This window comes from Triticum aestivum, chromosome 4D (assembly GCF_018294505.1).
Source record: "Triticum aestivum cultivar Chinese Spring chromosome 4D, IWGSC CS RefSeq v2.1, whole genome shotgun sequence".
NCBI classification, from domain to species: Eukaryota; Viridiplantae; Streptophyta; class Magnoliopsida; order Poales; family Poaceae; genus Triticum; species Triticum aestivum.
In genome coordinates this window covers 238,524,175-238,543,003 of record NC_057805.1, presented here as the reverse complement: position 1 = coordinate 238,543,003, position 18,829 = coordinate 238,524,175, and the positions used below count along the sequence as shown (strand labels likewise).

Below are 18,829 nucleotides of genomic sequence, written 5' to 3'. Positions count from 1 at the left end.
GGTAGGTGGTGGTATGGGATGAAGAGATAAGTGAGTGGCCCACGTGGGGACCACAACCCACCAGGGTGCGCCTGGGGGTGCTGGCGCGCCCAGGTGGGTTGTGCCCACCTGGTGCACCCCCATTGATGTTCTTTGCATAAACAATTCTTAAATAATGAGAAAAAAATCGTATTAAATTTTCAAAGCATTCTGAGAACTTTTATTTTTGGGTCATTTTTTATTGCACGGGAAATTCAGAAAATAGACAAAACATGGCAGTTTATTTTATTTAACTAATAAAAACAGAAAATAAAATGTAGGGACAGAAGGTAATGCTTGCTAAATTCATCAACTTCATACGTTCCAAAAATGATTCATTAATAAGGTTGATCAAGTCTTATTAACAACCACTTACGATTACCATGAAACCGAAGAACTTTCATAAAACACTTAGTTACCTCAACGGGGATGTGACTGTCCCCAACAATAAGCATTTCATATTTCTTTTTCATAGTAGGTAGAGGTAGTTAAAAACTTCCAATAGTGATTGTCGGAGATGTTTCAATAACATTAATACCATTCACTTGAAATTGTTTCTTTGGAAAGTGCACCGTATGCTCATTACCATCGATATGAAAAGTGACCTTGCTTTTATTGCAATCAATAACAGCCCCTACAGTATTCAAAAATTTCCTACCAAGGATAATCGACATGTGTCGTCCTCAGGCATCTCGAGTATAACAAAGTCAGTTAAAATAGTAACATTTGCAACAACAACGGGCACATCCTCACAAATACCAATAGGTATGGCAGTTGATTTGTCAGCCATTTGCAAAGATATTTCAGTAGGTGTGAGTTTATTCAAATCAAGTCTTTTATACAAGGAGAAAGGCATAACACTAACACCAGCTCCTAAATCACATAAAGCGGTTTTCACATAATTTCTTTTGATGGAGCAAGGTATAGTTGGTATTCCCGGATCTCCAAGTTTTTTAGGTACTCCATCCTTAAAAGTGTAATTAGCAAGCATGGTGGAGATTTCAGCTTCCGGTATTTTTCTCTTATTGGTGATGATGTCTGTCATGTACTTTGCATAAGGAGGCATCTTTAAGATATCAGTCAAGAGTGTACGCAAAAAGACTAGCCTAATCATTTCAGCAAAGCGTTCAAACTCTTCACCATCTTTCTTTTTAGTTGACTTAGGTGGAAAGGGCATAGGTTTTTGAACCCACGTTTCTCTTTCCTTACCCTATTTTCTAGCAACAAAGTCTCTTTTATCACATCTTTTATTCTTGGGTTCTGGGTTATCAAGATCAACAGCTGGTTCTATTTCAACATCATTGTCTGGTTCCTTATTATTTGTTTGAGTATCTTCATGAACCTCATCAATATCTTTGTCATTATCAGAGGGTGAGTTTACATTACCAGATTAAGTTTCAGCATCAGAAATAGAAACATCATTAGTAGCATCATGAGGTTTTTCTACTTCAGGTTCACTAGAGGCATGCAAAGTCCTATGAGTTTTTTTCTACTTTTTCTTTTTAGAAGGACTAGGTGCATCAGTTTTAATTCTTTGAGAGTCTTGTTCAATTCTCTTTGGGTGTCCCTCAGGATAAAGTGGTTCCTGAGTCATTTTACCTCCTCTAGTTGCTACTCTAACAGCAAAGTCATTTATGTTATTGTTCAATTCATCAAGCAATTCTCTTTGAGATTTAGCAACTTGTTCTAGTTGAGTTTGAACCATGGAGGCATGCTTTCCTACACATCTAACATCATTGGTAATTCTAAATAACAAGTCACTGAAGCGAGCAATCATATCGGAATTATATTTCAATGGTTTCATAACATTTGCATTGAAGTGATCTTGTTTTCTAATGTAGTCGTCAAACTCATAAAGGCATTGACTAGGATGCATATTGTAAGGATTATCATTGTCATTGAATTTCATGAAAGAATTTACCTCTACCACCTTCGGTGGTGGTGGTGTTTCAAGCCCATGTATTTCTTCAATAGGAGGTAAATTTTTGACATCCTCAGCTTTAATATCTTTTTCTTTCATAGATTTCTTTGCCTCTTGCATATCTTCGAGACTGAGATATAAGAAACCCCTCTTCTTTGGAGTAGGTTTAAGCGGTGGTTCAGGAAGAATCCAATCATCATAATTTCTCAATATGTTATTCAATAGTTCTTCAGCTTGTCCAATAGTTCGTTCCTTGAAAACACAACCAACACAACTATCTTGGAAATCCCTAGAAGCATTGGTTAGTCCATTATAGAAGATATCCAGTTTTTCATTTTTCTTAAGAGGATGATTAGGCAAAGCATTAAGCAAAGCATTAAGCTTGTGGGAGACTCTCTTCTTCAATTTGCACGAAGTTAAATATTTCCTGTAAGGTAGCTTGTTTCTTATGAGCAGGAAAATATTTTTCAGAGAAGTAATAAATCATATCCTGGGGGCTACACACACAACTGGGGGCAAGCGTACTATACCAAGTCTTAGTATCACCCTTTAATGAGAATGGAATAATTTGAGGATATAATAATAGCGGATCTTCTCATCATGAGCAAAAAGGGTGGCTATGTCATTCAACTTAGTAAGATGTGCCACAACAGTTTCAGTTTCATAACCATGGAAAGGATTAGATTCAACCAAAGTAATTAACTCTGGGTCGACAGAGAATTCATAATCCTTATCATTAACAAAGATAGGTGAAGTAGCAAACTTAGGATCACATTTCATTCTAGCATTCAAAGATTTTTCTTTCAGTTTGCATAATAATTTCTTAAGATCATCCCTATCATTGCAAGCAAGAAAGTCTCTAGTTGTCTCCTCATCCATAACATAACCTTCCGGTACCTTTGGCAATTCATATCTAGGAGAACTAGGTGTGATAGGTGTTTCAAGATTTTTAGTTTCAAGATCTTCATCAGTTTCAACAATTTCATCAGTTTCAGCATTCTCATAAGCTTTAGTTCTAGCAAGTTGTTCATCAAGAAATTCACCTAGTGGCACATTATCATCAAGCAAGGTACTAGCATCATCATGAGCATCATTCATAGCAGAAGTAGCATCATAAATAACTTGCGACATATCAAGATTAATAGCTTGTGGTGGTGCTGCAAGTATATTTATAGCTGAAGGTGAATCAAGTGCAGAGCTAGATGGCAGTTCCTTACCTCCCATCGTCTTAGAGGGAAAATCTTAGTCTTAGCATCCTACAGATTCTTCATAGTGATAATTTGATAATAATCCCAAGTGACTCAACAAATATATCTATGCTCCCTGGCAACGGCGCCAGAAAAAGGTCTTGATAACCCACAAGTATAGGGATCGCAACAGTTTTTGAGGGTAAAGTATTCAACCCGAATTTATTTATTCAACACAAGGGGAGCCAAATAATATTTGCAAGTATTAGCAGCTGAGTTGTCAATTAAACCACACCTGGAGACTAATTATCTGCAGCAAAGTGATCAGTAGCAAAGTAGGATGATAGTTTTGATAGTAGTTGCAAAAGCAATAGTAATAGTAACAGTGATAGCAAATGATTTTGTAGCAAGTGCAATAGTAACAATAGCAGTAGTAACATAGCAAGAACAATATGAGAGAAATTCGTAGGCATTGGATCGGTGAATTCGTTGGATGGTATTCATCATATAACAGTCGTAACCTAGGGCGATACGACACTAGCTCCAGTTCATAAATATAATGTAGGCATGTATTCCATAAATAGTCATACGTGCTTATGGAAAGAACTTCCATGACATCTTTTGTCCTACCCTCCTGTGGCAGCGGGGTCCTCTTAGAAACTAAGGGATATTAAGGCCTCATATTAATAGAGAACCAAAACAAAGCGTTAACACATAGTGAATACATGAACTCCTCAAACTACGGTCATCACCGGGAAGTGTCCCGACTTCTGTCACTCCGGGTTTGCCAGATCATAACACGTAGTAGGTTACTATAACTTGCAAGATCAGATCTAGAACATAGATATAATGGTGATGACATAAATGGTTCAGATCTGAAAGCATGGCACCCGAGACCAAAGTGACAAGCATTAAGCATGGCAAAGTCATAGCGAAATCAATCTCAGAACATAATGGATACTAGGGATCAAGCCCTAACAAAACTAACTCGATTACATGATGAATCTCATCCAACTCCTCACCGACCAGCAAGCCTACGAAGGAATTACTCACTCCCGGTGGGGATCATCATGGAATTGGCGATGGAGAAGGGTTGGTGATGATGAAGATCGAAGAGCCCCCTCTCCGGAACCCCAAACGGACTCCAGATCTGGCCTCCCGATGAAGAACAGGAGGTTGTGGCGGCTCCATCTCGTGAAATGCGATAATTCTTTCTCCCTGATTTTTCTCTCCAAATATGTGAATTTTTAGCGTTGGAATCAGGGTCTGCGGGGCCACCAGGTGAGGACAACCCACCTGGGTGTGCCTGGAGGGGGGGCGCCCTGGTGGATTGTGCCCACCTGGGTGCCCCCTCCGATGGTTCTTAGCTCCAGAAATCTTATTTATTGAATAAACAATCCTCACAAAGTTTCGTTCCGATCCGAGAACTTTTATTTCTGCACAAAAAACAACACCATGGTAGTTCTGCTGAAAACAGTGTCAGTCCGGGTTAGTTTCATTCAAATCATGCAAATTAGAGTCCAAAACAGGAGGAAAAGCATTAGGAAAAGCAGATACGATGGAGACGTATCAGAAGTTCATTCTCAAAATAATCCATTCTAACCAGTATGGTTTCATAAATAGAGGATCGATACAAGACTACCTCGCTTGGGCATTTCAATACATCTACCAATGTCATCTTCCAAACAAGCGATCAGTCTTCTAAAACTTGACCTTGCCAAGGCTTTCGATACAATAGAACATGATGCAATGTTGGACATTATGAAACATATGGGTTTCAATGAAAAATGGTTGGGGTGGAGTAATTGCATCTTCTTATCTGGTAAATACTCAGTCCTATTAAATGGAGTCCGAGGAGGCAATTTCATTGCAAGTGTGGGGTTCGTCAAGGTAACGCTTTCTCCCCACTCATATTTGTGCTAGCAGTCGACCTCCTACAAGATGCAATTAATGATGCATTTTCCCAAGGAAACATCAATCTGCCCTTTCAATGTAATTCTCAAATGGATTACCTATTTATTCAATATGCAAACAATAGGATCTTGATGTTGCTCGCATGCCCTACCCAAGCAACTTCAATCAAGGTCATTCTATCAGACTATGCTGAATCTATATGACTCAAGATTAATTTCCACAAGTATACCCTGATTCAAATTAAACGTGATCCCACTGTTTACAACAATCTTGCCCAGATCTTTGGATGCATGGTTGGCAGCATGCCATTTACATATTTAGGGCTTCGACTAGGGACAGGATAACCCTCCGTCCAAGATCTCATGCTTCTGGTTTGTAGAGTGGAACGCTGTTTGTCAGCCATCTTGAACATGATATCCTATGGGGCTAAGTTATCTCTTATGAACTCTATAATAACCTCACTGATAACATTTGCTACATGCACTACCAAATTACCAATCAACATAGTTGAACTATTGTACAAGATAAGATGCAAATGCTTGTGGACAAAAAAACTGAACAAGGAGAAGAATGTAACTCATTGGCGGCTTGGGAAATGGTATGCAAACCAAAAAATCATGGAGGTCTAGGGGTTATTAACCTTAGAATCCAAAGTGATGCACTGCTACTAAAATACTTGCATAAATTCTACAATTATTGGGACCTACCTTCGGTAGAATTAATTTGGAATACCTACTATACCATGAAAATACCACATGCAACAGACTGCTGTGGCTCTTTCTGGTGGCGAGACATCTACAAATTAATGCTGATCTACAGAGGAATTACCAAATTGACTATGGCCAGGGGAACAACGACTGTGTTCTGGGAAGATCTTTGTTTGGATGATGTATTGGCTGAAACCCACCTACATGCTCTTTCCTTCGTGAGAAATGAGGATATTTTGGTGAAAGATTTCTTGAGCACCACATCTCTAGGAGAAACGTTTCCGGTACCACTTTCGACACAAGCACATGCAGAAGCAAGAGAGATTCAATAGCTGACGAGCTTGGTAGAATGAACCAATAAAAAACTGACAAGTGGTCTTGTGTTTGGGGAAATTGAGATTATTCAGCCAATAGATTTTACTCCTAGTTTTGAGAGGCCAATGTCCATCAATCGTACACATGGATTTGGAAATCAAAAGTGACTATGAATATCAAGGTTTTCAGATGGCTTCTGCTCTTAGACAGGCTCAATAAAAAAATATGCTTAAACGAAGACACTACAATATTGGGAATGATCACAACTGCCTTCTTTGTGGGACAAATAGTGAGGAAATACTGGAACATCTTTTCTTCACGTGCATATTTAGTATATAATGCTGGTCATCACTTGGCATCACATGGAGAACACAAGACACCAAATTGCAATGGATAGAAACAACTAAATCTGGCTGGAATAGGCCCATGTTCATGGAAATTTCCGATAATTAGCTTGGAGCATTTGGAAGGAAAGAAATAACAAACACTTTAGAGGGATTTTACCTTCCAGAACTCCATGGCTGGCAAGACTCGAAGAAGATCTATCCCTTCTATCTATAGGGTTAGAGAAAAGCACAAACCCTTTCTTACTTCTTTTGTAAATAATCTTATTTAGCTTTATTTTACAACCCCTCCCCCCACACTCCAAAATGGGAGTGGATGTATGGTTAAGATGTAAACAAAACCTTTTATTTTATTAATTAATACACAATAGGAGCCTCTCCTACTATTTCAGGTGTCAAAAAAGAGTAGTAGATGCAGTTGGATTAACGGTCTACTTGTTACAACTGAAATGATTATAATGATTATGTAGTTGGAGGTTCATTATCGGTCTACTTGTAAAAAAAGACTAGTAGATGCAGTTTTATTAATTATAATGATGATGCCTTGGAGGATCTTCATAGCTATGCACAATTCTGCTAGTGGCCCAATAGTAATTTGTTTACCCTTCGCTATTCTTCTTTCGAGAGAGATGCCTATAATGAACCTATGGCCCCGGATCCATTTACGTATATTTACAATTTCCTACAATTGTTATCAATTTTCCATCACTATTCTATTTTTTTCATCCTTTGCTATATTTACTATTATTTTCTTTTAACCTTGTGGCTAGCAAGAAGAAGGGGAGTGATGACCCCCTTGCCTTTGTTGGGTGCAAGCAATTATTTTGTTTGTGTGTTGGTGCTGCTAACATTGTACGTGTCTTTCCTCCTACTGGTTTGATAAACCTTGGTTCTTAACTGAGGGAAATACTTTCTGCTGTTGTCCTACATCACCCTTACTCTTCGGGGAAATCCAACGACTCCTGCTGGAGTAGCAGAAGATTTTTTGGTGTCGTTGCCGGGGAGGCTTCATCCTACAAATTAGGTCCCTTCGCACAAACACTTTGTTCTTGCTTGTTTTTATTTTCTTGGCTTTGAATTTTGCATTCTCTTTCTCCTGTAAAAAAATCAAAAGTACCAAAAATACCTTTTTGTTGCTACCTCCTCTTTGTAGCTATCATGCTAGTTCTTCACTTGTTGTCCCTAAGCCCGAATTAGAGGTGTTTAATTTCAAACAAAGGGGCAGAGAAAGTCTGAAGGATGCTTGGTATGGGATTTGCAATGTTCAAAATAGATCTACTCATAAGTAATCTACCATTGTTCTTCGTCGCAATTTTTATGCTGGTGTCACTACTTGGTATAGATTTGTGCTTGATACAGTTACGGGAGGGAATTTCTTGAGTTGTTACCCTTTGTATGCTTGGGATCACCACCTATTAAAATTAATGAAACTGATCGGAACTCGAAACATGTTCTGCAAAGATTAGATATTATTGAGGGTAAGATGCTTACTAGTCAATAACTAGAAGAAGTTGATAAAAGGATGAATGATCTTATGAATAAGTTAGGCTCTATGGTAGGAAATTCTTTAAATTTGCTAAAGGATAAAGAACCAATCATCAATAGAGTAGAAAAAAGTCCCGCTAGAATCGGTAAGTTGGAAGAAGTTATTAATGTTTTGTCTCCAATTTTTCGTCCATTAAGCCTAATAAAGAAGTTCCTACTAGTGAAAATCTGAAATTTTCATTGAATAAGGGTCCTAAATCTAATAGGGGTGCTTCTTCTACTAAGGATAAGGAGGTTTAAAAATTATTAGCATTCATCCAAATTTCATGAAGATAAAGAAGGAACCAATTTATGACACACACACCTTTTGAATTTTTTGCCTAGGAGTGTTTGCCAATTCTCCTAGGAAATCAAGTTGTCTCATTGCAGAACACAAAGATTACAATACTTGATATCTTGCATTATGCCTAGCTAGGGGCATTATGCTTGTTGGGAGGTAACCCAATAGTTATCTTTATTTTTCCTTTTTGTTCTGGTGTGTCTACATGATTATTGCTAGTATTGTAATTATGTTTGTATCTTTTCTTTTAATTGGTTCTGTGCGAAAACAAAAATTCTTGCATCTAGTATATGAATTTTCATTCTGTACTGGAACATGATCAACTGCTAATTTTTTTACACTGTACTGTTATGCAAATTGTATACTTTGCCTTAATTTTTCAAAAGCTTTGGAGTTACATAAGTATGGTAAAAAAATTAGATCTTTACGCGATGTTCAATTTTTGATAGATTATATTTTATTGCATAATTTGCTTACATAGGTCGGGGATATAAATTATAGAAATGATATAATACATTAGGTATTATGTGGGAAAAAATATGAATCTTGTCTTGACAGTACCCAAGTGATTGATTTATTTTATTATACTAACCTATGTCACGAGTTCCGTTAAGTTTTGTGTGAATGAAGTTTCTCAAGGTTTAGGTGAGATGGTGATATGAAGGAGAACAAGGAGTGACAAGAGCCTAATCTTGGGGATGCCCAAGGCACACCAAGGTAACATTCAAGGAAGACTCAAGCATCTAAGCTTGGGGATGCCCCAAAAGGCATCCCCTCTTTCATCTTCAATAATATCAGTAAACCTCACTTGGAGCTATATTTTTATTCTTCATATCATATGTGTTTCGCTTGGAGCGTCTTTGCTTATAATTTTGTTTTGTTTGTTTTTCGTCACAATCATCTTTTCCTGGACACATTTATTGTGAGAAGCCACACATTTATGTAATTTATAGAATGCTCACCCGTACTTCACTTGTATCTTTTTCAGTTGAGGCAAATGCTCTAATACTTAACTTATACTTGTTTGAGCATGGTGATATGTTGAAATTATTTGCACTCTCGTACTTCACTTATATCTTTTTGAGAGTTTAATAGGAAGTGGTAATTTGCGTGAGTTATATGTTTGGTCCAAAATTGATAGGTATACAAAGGTGGTATAATGAAAACTTGTGTGGACTTGTAGATCATTGAATATGATATGTTGCAATAAATTTGCGATATTAAAGTTGTAATATGTGAGCATGTTAGTGGATAATTAAAGTTAAGTATTCATATTGTTATGAAAGTCAGTGAGTCTTTACGCATGATCATTGATTGAATAAACCTTTGTGTGTTTGGATCAGGGGTGCGCGATGGTTAGCTCCTCCATACCTTCTCCATAGGGGCATGCAAGTTATACCTTGCTTCGAGGGCTAACTAAGTTTCCACAATAAATACTTGAGTTCTTTATGTTTAATGCAAGCCTTTGGTCTAAAAGCACTTCCACCTATCTATATTCTACTAGCATATTCAGTACCATGCATTACCCTCTCACATTGAGACTTGGTGCAAACTTCGCCGGTGCATCCAACTTCGTGAAATGATACACTCTTTCACACATAAGCCACCTTATATCCTTCCTCAAAATAGCCACCGTACCTACCTATCTTTCATAACCATTCCGAGATATATTGTTATGCAACTTCCATTGTTACTTTTCATTTGACTTGGCAACTCACTGTCATATTGCTTTGCGTGATCATAATAGCACACATGATATTTTGTGGCAAAGCCACCATTCATTATTATAATACATGTTACTGTAGATCCTTGCACATCCTAGTACACTGCCAGAGGCATTCATCTTCAGTCATGATGTTGTTCATCTGCTTTCGAGTTGTAAGTAAAATAAGAGTGTGATGATCATCATTATTAGAGTGTGCCCCTACTTATGAGGTTGTGAAATGAAGGAAACTTATGAGTCCTAGAAAAATAGAGATGAGGTCCATGAGTCCATATAAAAAAGAGAAATGAAAAGAAAAAAAATGAGAGAAAAAGAGAGCAAGAGAGGGGGCACACTATACTATATTTTTTCCACACTTGTGCTTCAAAGTCACCATGTATATTCGAATGATGAGCTTCGTTATAAAAACTTGAATTGCATATTCCGATGATGAGCTTCCTCAAATGCTCGAGGTCTTCATTCGCAAGTAAGTTGGATCCACACCCACTTAGTTTCATATAGAGAGCTTTCATACACTCATATCTCTAGTGTATCCATTGCATGGCAATCCCTACTCCTCGCATCAACATCGATTGTAAGGCCTATCCATTACCTAACGATCTAACCTCGTTGATGTGAGACTTTGCTATGCTTTTTTGTCTTCTCCTACAAACCCCAATCATCATTCTCTTTGCCATCCTAAGTGCTAAAGTCCTTGGTTCATGCTCAAGTATTGAGCGAATGTGTTATAAGTTGAAGCGAGAAAAAGTATGATTTAATTGCTTGGTTTGGCATCGGGGCTTGTTCTTAATTTGATGTATCTATGTCAGTGTACCAAGATTTGGGTCCTTAGTACCCCAGACTTGTGCACATGCAGTAGCAGCCTTCCTGACGGCAAGGCTTGCTGGAGGGCAACTAAGTACGAGACCAAGACCAGATGACAAGATGCGAAGAAGATCTCCAAGCCAGATATCAGGAATACATAAGATAAAGATTGGACCTCCCGGCAAGATCCTTGCTGGGAAGCTAGTGAAGACCCCATAATCCCTGAGCCTGGCAAGATCCGAGCTCGGTAAGAATCCCACTACCTTGCCATCGCCCCACCTCATTGACCAGGTTGTCACTTGTCCTATAGGTGTCGAGCGGGCAGGTAGTTAGGTCAGGTTTGTCTAGGCACGTGGCAGCTTGCCGCTGAAGACAAAACTTTAATGACACCCGTCCCAGGACTGTGTCAAGATGATAAGAGGTAGGTGGGCGAACGGCGTAGAAGGAGAGAAAACTCTTGTCGGGGAGCTTCATCAACATGACACCTCATGGCTCAATGAATGTGTTTGTCCTAACCCATCATAGCTAGGTATTTGGCACAATATCCACTATTCACCTTATGTCATTACATTTTGCCACTGTGGTGACCCTTTCCCTATAAAAGGAGGCCCATGGCTACCTCTACAAAGTTCGACACTTTGCCCAATTACACGCGTAGCTGCACTTCCCGCGCAACCTTGTCGGCAAGCGCGCTCCTTGTACTTCTGCATACACAATTAGGGCTACAAGAGAAGCTCGAGGCTTGTAAGCCACTCAAGATTGACCCATTTTTTGGCTCGGCTTGAGATCTACTCAAAAAGAAACGAGCTAAGTATGAACACTTTCTGTAGCTCGGTTGAGAAATGAGCCGATCTTGAGCCAATACTGGCTCGCTCCATTTTAGCTCGATAGCTCGGCATGTAATATTATTATGTCAAATGATCATGCCATATATTAAATGGAAATAGGATAATTTATGCCGTATATGCCATTCAGGATTTTTCTCTGATTTATTTCCAAGAAAGCATGAAAGCTTAATTAATTGCAGAGAAAATTTAGACCTTAGTATGGTACGTGGTCGGCTGTGCGTTAAATATTCTGTTGTTTCTAGCAAAAGTTCGCTGCATATACACCTTTGTTTTTCTTTTCTTTCGTCCACGAAGACCACCATATGTTGGTCCAAGAGAAGATGAGCTCTCTCGACTATGAAGTGATAGTCAGACCTTAAATTTAAGACCACCATCTGCTTTGTTTTCCCAATTATATATATTTTGTGAATTGTTATATTATGTCGACACTAGACATTCGGTCAAGCGAGAATAAGTCAAATTACATCTAAGAAACTTAAATTATTGTCATTCTGATGGAATAATATATTTTAGAGCTTTTTTATGTCGTGTTGTGCCTTATCTAGCTGGGATAATAGTCGTAGATTTATATTTTTTTATCATCTCATTTAGCTCAAAACTAGCTCGAGATCGACTTGAGATTGTTACAAGCTGAGCGTGAGTCATGTTTTGCAGCTCGACCTTGAGCTTCATTTAGTTTGAGCTCACTCAAATTTTAATATGAATTGACCCGAGCCATGTGCATATCATTTTGGTTGTTGATTCGTTCAACAACTATGTTCAAGCCTTCCTCTTAAGGATGCTCTGTCAGATTCATTTGTGGTAGAAGATATTATTTTTCTTCTCCATTCTTTTTGTTCCAAGTATCTAGTTGTCAATTCATTTGTTCGGGGGCAATGTGTTGTTGCTCTCTTCAAAGTATCATCTCATTTTGACTAGTTCATGTTATATTCCTTATATTTTTCAACCGGAGTGCTATCCGAATTCTTTCTTGCGCTTGTGCCATTCTTCATGTTTTTGCAACCCTCAAAGGTTCTTTTGTTTAACTCGTTTGTCAAAGAAGCAATTTTGTACCACTTCCCTTCTGCTTTTCATCCCTAGATTTCGGGGTGAGATCTCTTGTAAGTGGGAGAGAGTTGTAACAATCTGAGACCGACGCTCTAGATGCCTTCCATATATTTTGTTATTGCCGCATTAATTATTTCTTTGTTGCATTCATCATCGCATCATTCGCATTGCATCGGCACTCCATTGCCTTCATTTTTTAAAACTTGCATCCGTGTGCAGTTGTCATTTCTCCCATTGTCATTGTTGACCATTTTGAGACCAACCATACTTACACGCGACTGCCTTACCTCTCTGCACAGCCCAAAGACCCCTTGCAAACTAGTTCGAAACTCCCCCGAACCCGAACCGCTCAGTCGTCACCGATGGGTCTGGATCAACTTTGAACATCCCCAAACATCTTCAATTTCTTATTTGGACTCCCCTAGCCTATTTTTATTGACCGTCCAATCTAAATCGGAGGGTGCAATTAGCCCCAAGCCTCTCCTCACCTCCTATATAAATAGTCTAAACCCTAGTGCCTAGCATGTCCCATCCACCAAATCCTCCCCTTGTCCTGTTGGTGGCGCCGCCACTCTCTTCCTTGGGATCGTTCCCGATCTAAAATTCACCAGCCAACCACCTTCTCTTTGATCCAAATCCTCTCTGACCACATCCCTGGTTTTTTGGGCAGCTGCCCGAGCATCTCGATCCCGAGTGGATCGAGCGCAATGCCTCCAAGCCTCGCCACCTGCTCGATCCAACCCATCTCTCCATATCCAACCACAGTCGTAGGACTCTCCCTCCCCTCATCATGAGCCAGGGAGAGGAGCTCCCTGCCACCTCCCACCTCGTGTCGTCCCCGCCGTCCACCACCACCAGGACCAGCCACCAGAGGACGCCAACACCAGCGACTGGCGGAACCCACCGCCCCTGCGGCTGAGCTTGCTGGAGCAGGCACTACCAGGCCATCACCGCACCCTACCTCTCTTCTCTCTTCTCGCCTCTTGATCTCTCTTTCTCCCATTCTCAAACTCTCTCTTTTCTCCTTATTCTCTACAGGGGACCAAAGCCATGGACGTCTGAAGCTTCTCCACGCACTTGCCGCCGCCAGCATCTCCATCCCCAACGCCTCGTGACTATCTCCCGTGACAAGCTCCGCCTCCTTTTCAATCCGGCCTTCTCTTCCTCCGTTCTCCCCATCTATCTCTCTGGTGCTCATCTCCCTTGTTCCCTTATTGCAACAGGAGCAGCCATGGACGCCACATCCTCAAGCAGGAGCCACCATGGCGCCAGCTTTGAACCGCCGCCGCCGCCCTCCAGGATGGGCCCCGCGTCTGAGCTCCTCGAGTTCTGCCACCGCCTCAAGTTCGTCGCCGCTGGAGACGGGCTCCTCCGCCTTGGATCCAGCCGTCCCCGCACCGTCCCTACAACTAAGCCCTGCATCGCGCCATGAGCGTCTCCTCTGCTCGGCCTCGTCAGCAACTGCTCATGCCCCCTCCAGCCATGCATGGAGTCAAGCGTGTAGACCGCGCCCATGCCTTGCCTAATTGCCTCGCCAGCCAGCCGTGGCCTCGGCCTAGCCGCGAGCCAAGGCCTAGCAGTGCCCCTGCAGCCGCTGGCCAGTTTTGGCCCAAGGCTAGATGTGAGCAGCTCCCCTAGCCGAGTCCAATTCAGTTTCAACCTATATCATGTTTTTCCCGTGCTGCGTATTTAGCTATTATTCCAGGAAAAACAGATTTACAAAAAATGCCATTATCTTGCAATGCTAATAACTAATTAACCATACATCCAAATAAAACATGTCATATATGTGAAATGCTTAGAATTTCATGTAGTTTATTAGTGTGCAACTTTCATCCACAATAAAATTGTTTAAACTTACTGTTTGCATCAATGTGCATAAATGTCATACTAAATGGTTTATTTCATAACTAAATAACCGTAATTCCGATTTAAATGAACTTTATATGTAACTTGTCTAGAAAAATGTGTAGATTAACATGGTGCTTATTTTGCATGTTTAACAAATCTATAATACCTAAATAGTTCATCCCCACTAACCTATTTCTCTTGACATGCAACCTATCCACCTCATCACTATGCCGCATGCGTCTATGTCATTCTCTTTTTCTCCCACCATCACGCTGCTGCATCCCCTTTCATGCAATTTCTTACCGCTGGGTCGTACATCAACTTTTTAATTAATACCTTTCCTTTTCGTCTCCTCCAATTCCACTCACAAAACAATCAAAAGCCGATTGTCCCTGCGTGGTCACGTCCATTATTTCCTTCCGCCCTTTGGTATAATCATCATATTGAAAATGTGTGACCGCTTGCCCCGATGGTTCCTTTCATCTTCTCTCAATCAATATATCTCCACTGAACTTGCCTTCAAGTCTTCCAATTAAAACGGTTCCTCCTTAACATTCCCCCCCCCCCGCTGTACATATACTATGCTGTGGCTTTTGCGTTTGCATCAAACCTTTCGCCACCATGCGAGTGCCTACAACATCTACTCCGTACATCTCTTCGCAGTGTGCATACATACCACGTGTGATCCAAACAGTCAATCGTTCACCATGCTCATGCTCACTTGACAATAGTACAATGCAATCCATGGTGGAGGACATCATGCTGATGCTGCCGATGGCCCTCGTGGACTGCAGCCACTGCGCCTTCATGCCTTGGGACACCTACCCCTCCCTCCTCGACATCCACGTCCATGCGGCCGGTGTCCCAGCAGAGACCCTGCTCATCGCCAAGACCAAGGCATCCAACAGTAGCCCCGAGACGAACAAAGTTTGATGTAATCCACGGTGGAGGACATCCTGTTGATGTTGATGCCGACGTCGCTCTTGGGTTGCGGGCTTGCGGCCACTGTGTCTTCACGCCATGGCGCGGTATCAACACCGACCGTTCATTCCTGACATCAACGCCCACGCCGCCGGCGTCGTCTCCGGGGTCAGCGTCATAGCCGAGGCCATCCTCATCTCGAAGACCCAAGCGTCCGGCAGGAGCCCCAAGAGAATGGTGTCCAACGTCTCCATGCATGGGAAAAATAATTCTATGCATATATCGTCCTAGCCAGCAGGGTACATCTCCAACACCTCTCCAACTATTTACTCTGCTTTGCCGCCGGACACTGCTATCAGCATACACTGCCGTGTATCTTCATCATAGCATCATGCGTGCCCTTGTGCTACATCCGGCTGGATATATACAATCCTGCATCTCCATCTCTCATGTTGGTTCTGTATGATTTTCATTGGTATTTTTATTGGTTCCTCCGATTGTTTTGCAGAGTTAGAATATATGTCAGATTTCATTACACTTCAGGAATGTTGTTCCCGACTGTGTATGTCATAGGATTGATATAATAACTAAGTGATAAATGTGATTTCCACTGTTGTTATTCTCCTACTTCAGGGTTCTACTATTTTTTCACACACAATATAATCATGTAGCGACATAAATGAAAGGAAATAAAAAGCGGCTGTTTTGAACATACTTGCACTATCTGAATTTCTAGATAGCTACTCCCTCTGTACCAAAATAAGTGTCTCAACTTTGTACTAACTTTAGTACAAAGTTGTACCAAGGTTAAGACACTTATTTTGGGATGGAGGGAGTATATCTCAGGCTACATGCTTGCTAACAATATTGCGTTGAAATAGAACAATGCATAACGTTAGATAAATGTAAGTCAATGATGGAATAGCCCATGATCAAATAATGTACTTCCTGGTTTATAAAGGTATATGTTTTTGTATGCTTAATTAGCTGGTACATTACAATTTAAATGTGCCTTGGGACATTGCAATTTCCTCAGCTGGATGCTTAGCTTGAATAAATATTGAGTTTACATCATTGTCATGTTTACAGTAGAGCATTCCTTTCTCCTGCATACTCCGCCCTGAGATGTTCATCTGTGGTGAAAAATAAGGGCCCTAGTGTGTTTTTGGATTGGAGTTAGTTGCTACCATTTTATTCTTTATCTATGCTAGAATAGGAACTGTTGTTCAATTTTCGAACGTGTATGTGTAACTACAATCAAACAATCATCTCTAAGACTAGCACTTGGATATTTTCTCTCCAAACCAATACCTTCACTTGACAAATTAATGCAAGGTTCGAATGAAATAGTGCCCTATGGAATATATGGCCAGTTCTGTTTGGCCTATTTGGTTTGGTTGTTCTATGCCGGTGTTAGCTTATTAAATTAGATATAAGATGTATACATTTTATCCAACTTAGGAACCATGTCATTTATGTTCATGTCTGTTAACACCATGAGGCTCACAATGTAACATGGATTATATTTGTTTATTGACCCGACACACTTACAAAACGGTTAAGTTATATTATCTTGAGTTATCATGGGAAAAACTTAATCACGTTTCATGTTAGCTATGCATTCTAATTATGCAAATATTGAGATACCTAATATAGCCACAGGAACAAGTAATAAGTCCCGCAACAACATGTGGTGCTCTCATGGACATGGTATATGTGTTTTTTTAGAAATGGTACTCCTTTAAATGAATCAATTTTTTTTCTCCTTTAAATATAAGTTTGTTATATGCTTAATGTTTCCTAATGTTTGTAAAGTGAAAATCGAGAATACTCTTACATTTTATTTTCATTAGTTTTAACTGTGGATGTAACACCTAACTATGCATTTCTTTTAACAATGTTACCGCATCAATGCGCGGGGAATCATCTAGTATAAAATTATGTTGTAGGCAGAACCATACCAAATTCGAAAATAACATATGGGCATTTTCCGGAAATGCTATGTGTTGATTCCGACCTCATTTAACGTTGCCTAGATGGGCACTTTAATTGTGCTTCACCACTTGCCATGTTAACCAACATTTTATCTTGTCATGTACATAAACGAGAGCGAACTAAATAATTAATTGTGGTGTTTTGTTGTAAGTGCATCTAGTGCCCCTTAGTGATTTTGGTGTATTGATGACTTATAGGTTAAGGGACTAATGTATTTGTGAGTATACACAGGCCTTATAAGTCTGAGGAGATTGATATATCCGAAGAATGTCGACCCCTAAAAATGAATGTTTTCATCTGAAGACTTTGTGCTTTTCTTGAAGACTTTGAAAATGAGGAAATTGGTGTGACCGTGAAGATATTGACGAGAGGACTATGAAGCGTGAATACTTTTGTTTTCATAGTTTCATTTACTTCTTTTGAGTCATAGGAAACACCGTACTATTAAAGGGGGTCGAGGTAATACTAAGGAAAAATTTCCAAGTGATGCTCATCTCAAAGCCTACACATACCCAATCATTCGAGTGAAGCCTTTGGAAATCTTTTGTAGTTCAGTCAATTTCTTCAGTGATAAAGACAAAATTCTTCTGGTCTCTAAGGAATTTGTTCTGACTAAGGAGTTAGGAATTCGCTAGTGCGAATTGCCTACATCGAGGAACATGATAGCCCTGAGGAATTTCATGATTCGAATTTCCGACCATTGATGTGCTTTGCGCTAGCTGTACAAAATATCTTATCCATAATGGTCATATCATTAGGGGCATTTATGTCTTATCATGTCGGGCTGCACCCTGACTATAAATAGACGCCCCTCAACCACTAGTTGGTTGGCTGCTCAGAGAGAGTTTGTCTAGTGTCATTTAGAGCATCCCATCCTCGAGTCTTTGAGAGAAAATCATTAGTGAGGAAAAACCCAAATCCCCAACACCTAAAACCCAAAGTGATTGAGCATCACCAAAGAGATTGTTCATGTGTGGAGCCGACACTTTTCACCTTTAAAGAATGTGCATCTTCCAGACGGTTAGGTGTCATGGTTTAGAGCATCCAAGAGGAATTGTGGATCGCCGGGTGACCAAGTCTGTGAAGGTTTGGATGTCACCTTGAAGACATACCACGACTGACTTGGTGAGGTTTTTGTGACCTTAGCTCAAGGAGAATATGGTAAGGATTGTGTGTCCTTGGACTATGTGTCCTTTGGTTTACATACCAAGCCGCTCCAATCAGACGTACAACTGTCACAACAGTTGGAACTGGTCTACCAAATCACTGTCTTCACCGAGCTACTGGTTCTATTTCCTCAACCCTTTTATTTCCTCGAGTACTTGTTGATGAAATTTATCATTGCTGTTTGAATACTTTGACTGAAGACTTTCTCAATTTCCTCACCCCTATTTCTTCAGTCACCTTGT

The 18,829-nt window shown here is 40.2% G+C and overlaps 1 long non-coding RNA gene across 1 annotated transcript; it reads left to right on the top strand.

Moving 5' to 3' along the window:
• Positions 1–13,193: 13,193 nt before the first annotated feature.
• LOC123097380 (uncharacterized) lies at positions 13,194–16,137 on the top strand. Its single transcript, XR_006447157.1, has 2 exons — positions 13,194–13,777; positions 13,877–16,137. It is a non-coding gene; the product is annotated as an uncharacterized lncRNA (long non-coding RNA).
• The last annotated feature ends 2,692 nt before the right edge of the window (positions 16,138–18,829 follow it).